The sequence below is a fragment of the Oncorhynchus keta genome, unplaced genomic scaffold (genome assembly GCF_023373465.1).
Source record: "Oncorhynchus keta strain PuntledgeMale-10-30-2019 unplaced genomic scaffold, Oket_V2 Un_contig_6342_pilon_pilon, whole genome shotgun sequence".
Classification (NCBI taxonomy): domain Eukaryota; kingdom Metazoa; phylum Chordata; class Actinopteri; order Salmoniformes; family Salmonidae; genus Oncorhynchus; species Oncorhynchus keta.
In genome coordinates, this window is record NW_026288807.1 from 27,752 (window position 1) to 40,956 (window position 13,205).

Here is a 13,205-nt window from a genome sequence, read left to right on the forward strand (position 1 = left end):
AGATAATTGTATGTGTGGGGGTACAGAGATGAGGGACCTTACAGATAATTGTATGTGTGGGGTACAGAGATGAGGGACCTTACAGATAATTGTATGTGTGGGGTACAGAGATGAGAGACCTTACAGATAATTGTATGTGTGGGGTACAGAGATGAGGGACCTACAGATAATTGTATGTGTGGGGTACAGAGATGAGGTAGTCATTCAAAATCATGTTAAACACTATTATTGCACACAGTGAGTCCATGCAATTTATTATGTGACTTGTTAAGCAAATGATTACTCCTGAACTTACATAACAAAGGGGTTGAATACTTATTGACTCAAGACATTTCAGATTTCTTTATTTTTTTATTTTTGTTAAATGTTTTATTATTATTATTATAAACATACAATATACTTGCAGTGAAGCCGCCAACAACACCAGTCATCCAACAGACTCCCATCCAACAACTACATCATACCAGTCATCCAACAGACTCCCATTCAACAACTACATCATACCAGTCATCCAACAGACTCCCATCCAACAACTACATCATACCAGTCATCCAACAGACTCCCATCCAACAACGACATCATACCAGTCATCCAACAGACTCCCATCCAACAACGACATCATACCAGTCATCCAACAGACTCCCATCCAACAACTACATCATACCAGTCATCCAACAGACTCCCATCCAACAACTACATCATACAAGTCATCCAACAGACTCCCATCCAACAACGACATCATACCAGTCATCCAACAGACTCCCATCCAACAACTACATCATACCAGTCATCCAACAGACTCCCATCCAACAACGACATCATACCAGTCATCCAACAGACTCCCATCCAACAACTACATCATACCAGTCATCCAACAGACTCCCCATCCAACAACTACATCATACCAGTCATCCAACAGACTCCCATCCAACAACTACATCATACCAGTCATCCAACAGACTCCCATCCAACAACTACATCATACCAGTCATCCAACAGACTCCCATCCAACAACTACATCATACCAGTCATCCAACAGACTCCCATCCAACAACTACATCATACCAGTCATCCAACAGATTCCCATCCAACAACTACATCACACCAGTCATCCAACAGACTCCCATCCAACAGCTACATCATACCAGTCATCCAACAGACTCCCATCCAACAACTACATCATACCAGTCATCCAACAGACTCCCATCCAACAACTACATCATACCAGTCATCCAACAGACTCCCATTCAACAACTACATCATACCAGTCTTCCAACAACTACATCATACCAGTCATCCAACAACCAGATCATACCAGTCATCCAACAACTACATCATACCAGTCATCCAACAACTACATCATACCAGTCATCCAACAGACTCCCATTCAACAACTACATCATACCAGTCATCCAACAGACTCCCATCCAACAACTACACCACACCAGTCATCCAACAACGACATCATACCAGTCATCCAACAGACTCCCATCCAACAACTACATCATACCAGTCATCCAACAGACTCCCATCCAACAACGACATCATACCAGTCATCCAACAACTACATCACACCAGTCATCCAACAACGACATCATACCAGTCATCCAACAGACTCCCATCCAACAACTACATCACACCAGTCATCCAACAGACTCCCATCCAACAACTACATCACACCAGTCCTCCAACAGACTCCCATCCAACAACTACATCATACCAGTCATCCAACAGACTCCCATCCAACAACTACATCACACCAGTCCTCCAACAGACTCCCATCCAACAACTACATCATACCAGTCATCCAACAGACTCCCATTCAACAACTACATCATACCAGTCATCCAACAGACTCCCATCCAACAACTACATCATACCAGTCATCCAACAGACTCCCATTCAACAACTACATCATACCAGTCATCCAACAGACTCCCATTCAACAACTACATCATACCAGTCATCCAACAGACTCCCATCCAACAACTACATCATACCAGTCATCCAACAACTACATCATACCAGTCATCCAACAGACTCCCATCCAACAACTACATCATACCAGTCATCCAACAGACTCCCATCCAACAACTACATCATACCAGTCATCCAACAACTACATCATACCAGTCATCCAACACATTCCCATTCAACAACTACATCATACCAGTCATCCAACAGACTCCCATCCAACAACTACATCATACCAGTCATCCAACAGACTCCCATCCAATAACTACATCATACCAGTCATCCAACAGACTCCCATCCAACAACTACATCACACCAGTCATCCAACAGACTCCCATCCAATAACTACATCACACCAGTCATCCAACAGACTCCCATCCAATAACTACATCATACCAGTCATCCAACAGACTCCCATCCAACAACTACATCATACCAGTCCTCCAACAGACTCCCATCCAATAACTACATCACACCAGTCATCCAACAGACTCCCATCCAACAACGACATCATACCAGTCATCCAACAACTACATCACACCAGTCATCCAACAACGACATCATACCAGTCCTCCAACAGACTCCCATCCAACAACTACATCATACCAGTCATCCAACAGACTCCCATCCAACAACTACATCACACCAGTCATCCAACAGACTCCCATCCAACAACTACATCACACCAGTCCTCCAACAGACTCCCATCCAACAACTACATCATACCAGTCATCCAACAGACTCCCATCCAACAACTACATCACACCAGTCCTCCAACAGACTCCCATCCAACAACTACATCATACCAGTCATCCAACAGATTCCCATTCAACAACTACATCATACCAGTCATCCAACAGACTCCCATCCAACAACTACATCATACCAGTCATCCAACAGACTCCCATCCAATAACTACATCATACCAGTCATCCAACAGACTCCCATTCAACAACTACATCATACCAGTCATCCAACAGACTCCCATCCAACAACTACATCATACCAGTCATACAACAACTACATCATACCAGTCATACAACAGACTCCCCATCCAACAACGACATCATACCAGTCATACAACAGACTCCCATCCAACAACTACATCATACCAGTCATACAACAGACTCCCATTCAACAACTACATCATACCAGTCATCCAACAACGACATCATACCAGTCATACAACAGACTCCCCATCCAACAACTACATCATACCAGTCATACAACAGACTCCCATCCAACAACTACATCATACCAGTCATCCAACAGACTCCCCATCCAACAACTACATCATACCAGTCATACAACAGACTCCCATCCAACAACTACATCATACCAGTCATCCAACAGACTCCCATTCAACAACTACATCATACCAGTCATCCAACAACTACATCATACCAGTCATCCAACAACTACATCATACCAGTCATCCAACAACGACATCATACCAGTCATACAACAGACTCCCATCCAACAACTACATCATACCAGTCATCCAACAGACTCCCATTCAACAACTACATCATACCAGTCATCCAACAACTACATCATACCAGTCATCCAACAACTACATCATACCAGTCATCCAACAACTACATCATACCAGTCATCCAACAACTACATCATACCAGTCATCCAACAACGACATCATACCAGTCATCCAACAGACTCCCATTCAACAACTACATCATACCAGTCATCCAACAGACTCCCCATTCAACAACTACATCATACCAGTCATCCAACAACTACATCATACCAGTCATCCAACAACTACATCATACCAGTCATCCAACAACTACATCATACCAGTCATACAACAACTACATCACACCAGTCATCCAACAGACTCCCATCCAACAACTACATCATACCAGTCATCCAACAGACTCCCATCCAACAACGACATCATACCAGTCATACAACAGACTCCCATCCAACAACTACATCATACCAGTCATACAACAGACTCCCATCCAACAACTACATCATACCAGTCATCCAACAGACTCCCATCCAACAACGACATCATACCAGTCATACAACAGACTCCCATCCAACAACGACATCATACCAGTCATCCAACAGACTCCCATCCAACAACTACATCATACCAGTCCTCCAACAGACTCCCATCCAACAACTACATCATACCAGTCATCCAACAGACTCCCATCCAACAACGACATCATACCAGTCATACAACAGACTCCCATCCAACAACTACATCATACCAGTCCTCCAACAGACTCCCATCCAACAACTACATCATACCAGTCATCCAACAGACTCCCATCCAACAACTACATCATACCAGTCATACAACAGACTCCCATCCAACAACGACATCATACCAGTCATCCAATAGACTCCCATCCAACAACTACATCACACCAGTCCTCCAACAGACTCCCATCCAACAACTACATCATACCAGTCATACAACAGACTCCCATCCAACAACGACATCATACCAGTCATCCAATAGACTCCCATCCAACAACTACATCATACCAGTCATCCAACAGACTCCCATCCAACAACTACATCATACCAGTCATACAACAACTACATCATACCAGTCATACAACAGACTCCCATCCAACAACTACATCATACCAGTCATCCAATAGACTCCCATTCAGAGCGACACACAGAAGCATCCAGGGTCAATGCCCTGCTCAGGGGCATGTTGACTGATCTACCACCAGGCCCTGCTCAAGGGCACGAGGTGACCAAGAACTGACGGTCACTCTGACAGAGTTCCAGAGTTCCTCTCTGTGGAGACGGGAGAACCTTCCAAGAAGGACAACCATCTCTGCAGCACTCCACCAATCAGGCATTTTTGTAGTAGAGTGGCCAGACAGAAGCCACTCCTCAGTAAAAAGGTACATGACAGCCCACTTGGAGTTTTCCAAAAGGGTCCTTACTCTTTATCTCCTGGTTGGATATCATGTTGTGTTCCATCCATCTATCTTTAGTGATGGTTATGAACCCCTGGAGAGATTTCACCAAGCTGTTATAACACATTATCCATCTATCTTTAGTGATGGTTATGAACCCTGGAGAGATTTCACCAAGCTCTGTTATAACACCTCATCCATCTATCTTTAGTGATGGTTATGAACCCCTGGAGAGATTTCACCAAGCTCTGTTATAACACCTTATCCATCTATCTTTAGTGATGGTTATGAACCCTGGAGAGATTTCACCAAGCTGTTATAACACCTATCCATCTATCTTTAGTGATGGTTATGAACGCCTGAGAGATTTCACCAAGCTCTGTTATAACACCTCATCCATCTATCTTTAGTGATGGTTATGAACGCCTGGAGAGATTTCACCAAGCTGTCAAGAGTTGCTGACTAAGACATTTATTATGTCATGTTTATAACCATGTGATGGATGCTGTTATAACACGTTATCCACATATCTTAGTGATGGCAGCGTAGCCTAGTGGTTAGAGTGTAGGGACGGCAGCGTAGCCTAGTGGTTAGAGTGTAGGGGGCGGCAGCGTAGCCTAGTGGTTAGAAGATCGAATCGAGCTCACAAGGTAAAAATCTGTCGTTCTGCTCCTGAACAAGGCATTTAACCCACTGTTCCCGGTAGGCAGTCATTGAAAATAAACATTTGTTCTTAACTGACTTGCCTAGTTAAATTAAGGTAACATTTAAAATGTATAAAATAATAACACCTAAAGGACTCTCACCATGAGAAACACAATTCTCTGCTCTGATGAAACCAAGCTTGAACTCTTTTGGCCTGAATACCAAAAGTCAGGTCTGGAGGAAACCTGGCACCATCCCTACGGTGAAGCATGGTGGTGGCAGCATCATGCTGTGGGGATGTTTTTCAGCGGCAGTGATAGAGGAAATTATGGTTGAAATGACTAATTATGTATACATTCCAATCAGAACTGACTAGTCCAAATGCTATAATGTACTGTACATGTGAATTTTTCTCTTGCTCCCTTTCCCAATTGTATAATGTAGTCAGGAGTTTAGTAACAATGAAGGTCTGTTCCTTAGTTCATTCAGTTGTACAAAATCTCCAGGTGGTGGGAACAGGCCATCTCCAGATTGTCGAGAATGTTGATTTATACTGACTGGCCTTGACTTCGTGCTGATAACGCGAAGGCTCAAGAGCTAGGGGGCCCTCTGCTTGTGAAATGGAACGCTTGGAAAACGCTGACGTCATTTTCAGTTTATAACCTGTGGAAATGTGTGTAAGCATTTAGTACTCTGTAATAAACACTGTTTACCTTTGGCTTTTAAGACTGGTCTCAATCTACTTCATGCATAATTAATGAACTTACAACTCATTAATGAAATAGAAATGAGTACGAATTGATTTTGGCAATAAAACATACAGGAATATAGAATTCTCTATCAGGCAGGGACTGTGAGACTAGTCAGGATCGAGGCAAAGACGAACAGAGCAAAGTACAGAGATATCCTTAATGAAAACCTACTCCAGGACCTCAGAATAGGACCTCAGACTGGGGCAAAGTTTAACCTTCCAGGACAATGACCCTAACTACACAGCCAAGAGAACGCAGGAGTGGCTTCGGGACAAGTCTCTGAATGTCCTTGAGTGGCCCAGCCAGAGCCCGGACTTGAACCTGATCAAACATCTCTGGAGAGCCCTGAAAATAGCTGTGCAGCAACGCAAGAGAGGATCTGCAGAGAAGAATGGGAGAAACTCCCAAATACAGGTGTGCCAAGCTTGTAGCGTCAAACCCAAGAAGACTGGAGGCTGTAACGCTGCCAAAGATGCTTCAAACAGCACTGAGTAACAAAGGGTCTGAATACTGACAATATCAGTCAAAAGTTTGGACACACTTACTCATTCTGAATATTTCAGTTGTTTATTTTTTAATACATTTGCAAAACATTTTACAAACCAGTTTTTGCGTTTGTAATTTTGAGGTATTGTTTGCAGATTCAGGGGGAAAACTATTTCATATATTTTCGAATAAGGCCGTAACGTAACAAAATGTGGGGAAAAGTCAAGGGGTCTGAACACTTTCCAAATGCTCTGTATATATTTATAGAAACAATGTGAACAAATGCTCTGAATATAAGGAACGTAACAATACATTATGTAGATGTATATAATGAACAGACTAGGTCTATACTGCTCCTACATGGTGTAACAATACATTATGTAGATGTATATAATGAACAGACTAGGTCTATACTGCTCCTACATGGTGTAACAATACATCATGTATATAATGAACAGACTAGGTCTATACTGCTCCTACATGGTGTAACAATACATCATGTATATAATGAACAGACTAGGTCTATACTGCTCATATAATGAACAGACTAGGTCTATACTGCTCCTACATGGTGTAACAATACATCATGTAGATGTATATAATGAACAGACTAGGTCTATACTGCTCCTACATTGTAACAGTTTCCTCCTCTTCTTCCGAAGAGGAGAGGCGAAACGGATCAGAGGACCAATACGCGGCGTGGTAATTTTCCATGGTACTTTTTAATGCTATAAGGTACACATGAACAAAACTAACAAAACAAAAAATGTGAAACTCAAAACAGTCCTATCTGGTGCACACTGAGACAGGAAACAATCACCCACAAACACATAGTGAAACCCAGGTTACCTAGAAGATTCTCAATCAGAGACAACTAATGACACCTGCCTCTGATTGAGAACCATACTAGGCCGAAACATAGAAATTCCCAAAACCTAGACAAACAAACATAGACTGCCCACCCAACTCACGCCCTGACCATACTAACTAAACACAAAACACAGAAAAATAAAGGTCAGAACGTGACAGTACGTACTTCAAAGGTGCGGACTCCGGCCGCAAAACCTTGACCTATAGGGGAGGGTCTGGGTGGGCATCTGTCCGCGGTGGCGGTTCTGGCGCGGACGCGGACCCCACTTCACCATTGTCTTTGTCCGCCTCCGTGGCTTTCTCACCATGGCAACTCCCTTCTCAATGACCCCACTGACAGAGGGGCAGCTCGGGACAGAGGGGCAGAAGCTCTGGACAGAGGGACAGGGGCTCTGGACAGAGGGACAGGGGCTCTGGCGCCTTCTGGGCTGAGGGGCTCTGGCGCCTCTGGGCTGAGGGGCCCGGCGCCGGACAGGCGGGACGCTCTGGCAGCGGCGCCGGACAGGCGGGAGGCTCCGGCAGCGGCGCCGGACAGGCGGGACGCCCGGCAGTGGCGCCGACAGGCGGGACGCCCGGCAGCGGCGCCGACAGGCGGGAGGCCCGGCAGCGGCGCGGACAGGCGGGACGCCCGGCAACGGCGCCGGACAGGCGAGAGCACCTGCAGAGAGGAGACAGAGAGACAGCCTGGTGCGTGGGAGCTGCTACAGGAGGCAGCGGCGCCGGACAGGCGGGACGCTCCAGCAGCGGCGCGGACAGGGAGGGACGCCCGGCAGCGGCGCCAGACAGGCGGGACGCTTCCGGCAGCGGCGCCAGACAGGCGGGACGCTCCAGCAGCGGCGCGCGGACAGGCGGGACGCCCGCAGCAGCGCCGGACAGGCGGGAGGCCCGGCAGCAGCGCCGGACAGGCGGGAGGCTCCGGCAGCGGCGCCGGACAGGCGGGAGGCCCGCAGCGGCGCCGGACAGGCGGGAGGCCTGACAGGCGGGAGGCCCGGCAGCGGCGCCGGACAGGCGGGAGGCTCCGGCAGCGGCGCCGGACAGGCGGGAGGCTCCGCAGCGGCGCCCGGACAGGCGGGGAGGCTCCCGGCAGCGGCGCCGGACAGGCGGGAGGCTCCGGGACAGGCGGGAGGCCCGCAGCGGCGCCGGACAGGCGGGGGAGGCCCGGACAGGCGGGAGGCTCCCGGCAGCAGCGCCGGACAGGCGGGAGGCTTCGCAGCAGCGCCGGACAGGCGGGAGGCCCGCAGCGGCGCCGGACAGGCGGGAGGCCCGCAGCGGCGCCGGACAGGCGGGAGGCCCGGACAGGCGGGAGGCTCTGCAGCGGCGCGGACAGGCGGGAGGCTCCGCAGCGGCGCCGGACAGGCGGGAGGCCCGCAGCGGCGCCGGACAGGCGGGAGGCCCGGGACAGGCGGGAGGCTCCGGCAGCGGCGCCCGGACAGGCGGGAGGCTCCGGCAGCGGCGCCGGACAGGCGGGAGCACCTGCAGGGAGGGAGACTGAGAGACAGCCTGGTGCGTGGGGCTGCCACAGGAACTACCAGGCTGGGGAGACTTTCAGGAGGCTTGGTGTTAGAGGAGCCTGAAAGACCGGCTGTGGGGGAGCACTGGAGCCTGGTGCGCAACCTGGCACCACTTCCCCAGGCTGGACAACTACTCGAGCCCGGACCTCAAGAGTGCAGGCACAGGCTGAACCGGGCTGTGGGTAAGCACGGGAGATCCAGTGCTTACTACACGCACCTTCCCCTAGGCTCCACTCCCACAGTTGCCCGGTACGAGCGGAGCGCAGGCAGAGGACGCACTGCACCTCCCAGCGCCCCGGAGACACAGCACGCAGAGCCGGGGCAGGATAACCTGGACCAAGACTGCGTACCGGCGACTGCAGACCTCTGAGCAGGCACCATACGCCCTGGCTCAATGCCACACTCGCATGGCACTCTCGGGGCTGCCCTATAGCGCACCGGGCGGGACACGCACTGGCGACACCGTGCGCTCAACCGCATAACACGGTGCCTGACCAGTAATGCGCTGCTTCATAATAAGCACGAGGAGTGAGCTCAGGTCTGCTACCTGGCTTAGTACCACACCTCGTGCCCCCCAAAAAAAAAAAATTTGGGGCTGCCTCTCGTACCGGTCGCACTGCCGTGCTGGCCTCATTGCCGCCGATCAGCTTTCGCTGCCTCCAGCTCTGCCTTGGGGCTGCGATTTTTCCCAGCCAACCTCATTCTCCTGTAACCTTCCTTGCATTGCTCCATCGAATCCCAGGCGTGGCCTGGCACTCTCCCTGGGTCGACCGCCACACCTATCTATCTCCTCCCAAGTTGTGTAGTCCAGATTCAGCTCTGATGCTGGCCGCTGTTGTTGTTGCTGCTGCTGCTGTCGTCGCTGTCCTTTACCACGCCCGCTTGGTCCGATTGTGGTGGGTGATTCTGTAACGAGTTTCCTCCTCTTCTTCCGAAGAGGAGAGGCGAAACGATCAGAGGACCAATACGCGGCGTGGTAATTTTCCATGGTACTTTTTAATGCTATAAGGTACATGAACAAAACTAACAAAACAAAAATGTGAAACTCAAAACAGTCCCATTCTGGTGCACACACTGAGACAGGAAACAATCACCCACAAACACATAGTGAAACCCAGGCCACCTAAGTGATGATTCTCAATCAGAGACAACTAATGACACCTGCCTCTGATTGAGAACCATAGGGCCTAAAACATAGAAATTCCCAAAACCTAGACAAACAAACATAGACTGCCACCCAACTCACGCCCCTGACCATACTAACTAAACACAAAACACAGAAAATAAAGGTCAGAACGTGACATACATGGTGTAACAATACATCATGTAGATGTATATATGAACAGACTAGGTCTATACGTGCTCCTACATGGTGTAACAATACATCATGTAGATATATATAATGAACAGACTAGGTCTATACTGCTCCTACATGGTGTAACAATACATCATGTATATAATGAACAGACTAGGTCTGTACTGCTCCTACATGGTGTAACAATACATCATGTAGATGTATATAATGAACAGACTAGGTCTATACTGCTCCTACATGGTGTAACAATACATCATGTATGTAATGAACAGACTAGGTCTATACAGGGGTCTGAACACTTTCCAAATGCTCTGTATATATTTATAGAAACAATGTGAACAAATGCTCTGAATATAAAGAACGTAACAATACATCATGTAGATGTATATAATGAACAGACTAGGTCTATACTGCTCCTGCATGTAACAATACATCATGTATATAATGAACAGACTAGGTCTATACTGCTCCTACATGGTGTAACAATACATCATGTAGATGTATATAATGAACAGACTAGGTCTATACTGCTCCTGCATGGTGTAACAATACATCATGTAGATGTATATAATGAACAGACTAGGTCTATACTGCTCCTACATGGTGTAACAATAATCATGTATATAATACATCATGCTCCTGCAGTAACAATACATCATGTATATAATGAACAGACTAGGTCTATACTGCTCCTACATGGTGTAACAATACATCATGTAGATGTATATAATGAACAGACTAGGTCTATACTGCTCCTACATGGTGTAACAATACATCATGTAGATGTATATAATGAACAGAAGGTCTATACTGCTCCTACATGGTGTAACAATACATCATGTATATAATGAACAGACTAGGTCTATACTGCTCCTACATGGTGTAACAATACATCATGTAGATGTATATAATGAACAGACTAGGTCTATACTGCTCCTACATGGTGTAACAATACATCATGTATATAATGAACAGACTAGGTCTATACTGCTCATGATGGAACAGTACTCATGTAATAACATGATACATCATGACACTACATATATAATGAACAGACTAGATAGTCTATACTGCATGATGGACCTACATGGTGATAACAATACATCATGTAGATGTATGGAACATAATGGAACAGACTAGACACTACATGATGGAACAGTCTATACTGGAACAGTACTCCTACATGTGGAACAGTACTATGGACACAATACATAGATATAGGTGGAACAGTATGGACAAATGATGGAACAGTACATCCACAGTTTTAAAAAATATCAGTTTACAGTTTTATGATGGAACAGTAGTTAAATGGAACAGTTGAAATAATGGAACAGTACTGATAGAATCATGATTTTGGACAAATCAGCACCTGTGTTTTATCTGATGGAACAGTACTGATGGACACTACATGATGGAATGGAACAGTACTGATGGACACTACATGATGGAACAGTACTGATGGACACTACATGATGGACCAGTACTGATAGACACTACATGATGGAACAGTACTGATAGACACTACATGATGGAACAGTACTGATGGACACTACATGATGGAACAGTACAGTACATGATGGAACAGTACTGAGACACTACATGATGGAACAGTACTGATGGACACTACATGATGGAACAGTACTGATAGACACTACATGATGGAACATGGTACTGATAGACACTACATGATGGAACAGTACTGATAGACACTACATGATGGAACAGTACTGATGGACACTACATGATGGAACAGTACTGATAGACACTACATGATGGAACAGTACTGATGGACACTACATGATGGAACAGTACTGATGGACACTACATGATGGAACAGTACTGATGGACACTACATGATGGAACAGTACTGATGGACACTACATGATGGAACAGTACTGATGGACACTACATGATGGAACAGTACTGATAGACACTACATGATGGAACAGTACTGATGGACACTACATGATGGAACAGTACTGATGGACACTACATGATGATGGAACAGTACTGATGGACACTACATGATGGAACAGTACTGATGGACACTACATGATGGAACAGTAGACACTACATGATGGACACTGATGGACACTACATGATGGAACAGTACTGATGGACACTACATGATGGAACAGTACTGATGGACACTACATGATGGAACAGTACTGATAGACACTACATGATGGAACAGTACTGATGGACACTACATGATGGAACAGTACTGATGGACACTGATACATGATGGAACAGTACTGATGGACACTACATGATGGAACAGTACTGATGGACACTGGAACATGATGGAACAGTACTGATAGACACTACATGATGGAACAGTACTGATGGACACTACATGATGGAACAGTACTGATGGACACTACATGATGGAACAGTACTGACACTACATGATGGAACACTACATGATGGAACAGTACTGATGGACACTACATGATGGAACAGTACTGATGGACACTACATGATGGAACAGTACTGATGGAACATGATGGAACAGTACTGATAGACACTACATGATGGAACAGTACTGATGGACACTACATGATGGAACAGTACTGATGGACACTACATGATGGAACAGTACTGATGGAACAGGATGGACACTACATGATGGAACAGTACTGATGGACAACACTACATGATGGAACAGTACTGATGGACACTACATGATGGAACAGTACTGATAGACACTACATGATGGAACAGTACTGATGGACACTACATG

The 13,205-nt window shown here is 46.5% G+C and overlaps 1 long non-coding RNA gene across 8 annotated transcripts; it reads left to right on the forward strand.

The window, feature by feature from the left end:
• The first annotated feature begins 6,943 nt into the window (after positions 1 to 6,943).
• Positions 6,944 to 11,449, forward strand: LOC127925834 (uncharacterized). Of its 8 annotated transcripts, XR_008122488.1 has the most exons (6): positions 6,944 to 7,109; positions 7,173 to 7,286; positions 7,318 to 7,380; positions 10,920 to 11,045; positions 11,142 to 11,204; positions 11,266 to 11,448. It is a non-coding gene; the product is annotated as an uncharacterized LOC127925834 (long non-coding RNA). The 8 variants fall into 8 exon arrangements; XR_008122490.1 differs by lacking the exon at positions 11,142 to 11,204 and having other exon boundaries at positions 11,266 to 11,449; XR_008122491.1 differs by lacking the exon at positions 11,142 to 11,204 and having other exon boundaries at positions 10,920 to 10,982.
• The last annotated feature ends 1,756 nt before the right edge of the window (positions 11,450 to 13,205 follow it).